Raw genomic sequence first — 2,179 nt, 5'->3', positions numbered from 1 at the left:
TTCATAATGTGCATAATGTGCTTTACACCATATGACATTTTTGGAGTCATTCAGTTGAAACCAATTTTGTAAATGGTATAAAAGGCAACATGGACACAACATGCCAAAAGTATTTTAAACTAAGATATATACATATATATATATATATATATATATATATATATATATATATATATATATATATATATATATATATATATATATATATATATATATATATATATATATATATATAATATCTTTTTTATATATATTTATATACATATAAAATCTTAGTTTTAAAATACTAAAAATATATAGGAAGGAAAATAAGTATTTGAACACCCTGCTATTTTGCAAGTTCTCCCACTTGGAAATCATGGAGGGGTCTGAAATTGTCATCGTAGGTGCATGTCCACTGTGAGAGACATAATCTGAAAAAAAAAAATCCAGAAATCACAATGTATGATTTTTAAACTACTTATTTGTATGATACAGCTGCAAATAAGTATTTGAACACCTGTCAATAAGCTAAAATTCGGACCCTCAAAGAACTGTTACCCTGCGTCCCAATTCGCATAGCCTACTATCCATCCTAAACATAGACAGTAAAAGAAATGGACCGAGCGACCCCATTGACGTCAACGGCGAAATAATGAAGTCAACCTAGGGGCACTCACTTCCTGATGGCTGAGCGAACTGCGCAGGCTCAGACTGAGCTTGACGACGTAGATGTGACGTGAGCCTCCTGTCTGACTGCTGTAGGTCTTCTAGTAGTTGTGGAAAGTGAAAGCTGAATCACGTTGTTTAAATATTTTCTCCCGTTGCTTTTGGCTCACTATGGGCTTCTCCCCATTCTTCTCCCTTGACTTTATCAGACTTTATGTCTCCACATCCCCCCGACTGTCTCATAGACAGTAAAAGATTGCCTGCGAGCGTCTCCTCAGGTCTATACAGTAATTTCTCAACTGTGCGACAGAGTTGCGTTGGTTATGACGCAATCGTTAGCCTATTTTTACAAAAACAGCTTCTGCGGGGCGATAGTGTAAGATACAAGGTAACGGAGCCTTTTATACATTGTCGTGTTTCTTTAGAAACAAACAATGGACAAATGGAGTCTTTAAACGCCTCTGATGTAAAGTTATTCACTGTCAAAGTGACTCAAAAATGAATGGGAGTCAATGGGATGCTAACAGCAGGTGATGGCTTGGTTAGCAATGGCCGCCCCTAGGGGTGGAACGCTTTCCGAGTGCTATTACCCCCTTGATCCTAAATAGTATTCGAAAATAGAATTAGTAGCCTATGTCCCAAATCGTATATGTTGAAACGAGTATTCCAAAGATTCCCGGATGGTTTACTATTTCAGGTCGATGCGCACTCTAACGGCTGATATTGCCCACAACCCCTTGCGAGTTGGACGAGATTTCAATTAGAACTACAAACACGGATAATAAGCGTTAAAAACTACAAACATGACGGATGTGCGAGTCAGACGGTTAAGTAGAGAAGTTTAGATAAAGGGGTTTGAGTGGCCAACTGTCAATATTTAACCTGACAAAAATATATTTATTCAGTGTTGTCCACATTATATTTCACCTGCAGCAGCATTGTGAACTTTTTTAATGACACGTTATGCATTTACTTTTAAATGCATCATTATTTAAACTGCTAACACACGAGGAGAGTCTATGACCCACAAAGACCCACACATGGCAGATCAACGAGCGGCTACATTTCTCTCCGATACGGTAGGAGATTAAACTGAATGTGGAGGATTTGAACTGTGACGAATCTGACGATGATTGACAGGGCAGATAAACGGTGACGGGATGCACGTAACTAAGCGACAGGGTCCGTTAAAAATGGCGAAGTAGTATGTCCTGAAGCTTGCATACTTTTCAGCTACACACTCAAAAGTATATACCTTTTCTTCACAAAAAGAGTACATACTTTTAGGACGTGGTATAAGTAGGCGAATTGGGACGCAGCATTAGTCTGCTTTTAAAATGTCCACCTCCACTCCATTTATTATCCTAAATTAGATGCACCTGTTTGAGGTCATTAGCTGCATGAAGACACCTGTCCACCCCATACAATCAGTAAGAATCCAACTACTAACATGGCCAAGACCAAAGAGCTGTCCAAAGACACTAGAGACAAAACTGTACACCTCCACAAAGCTGGAAAGGGCTACGGGGAA

Source organism: Pseudorasbora parva, chromosome 15, assembly GCF_024679245.1.
Source record: "Pseudorasbora parva isolate DD20220531a chromosome 15, ASM2467924v1, whole genome shotgun sequence".
Lineage (NCBI taxonomy): Eukaryota > Metazoa > Chordata > Actinopteri > Cypriniformes > Gobionidae > Pseudorasbora > Pseudorasbora parva.
Note: the sequence above shows the minus strand (reverse complement) of the source record.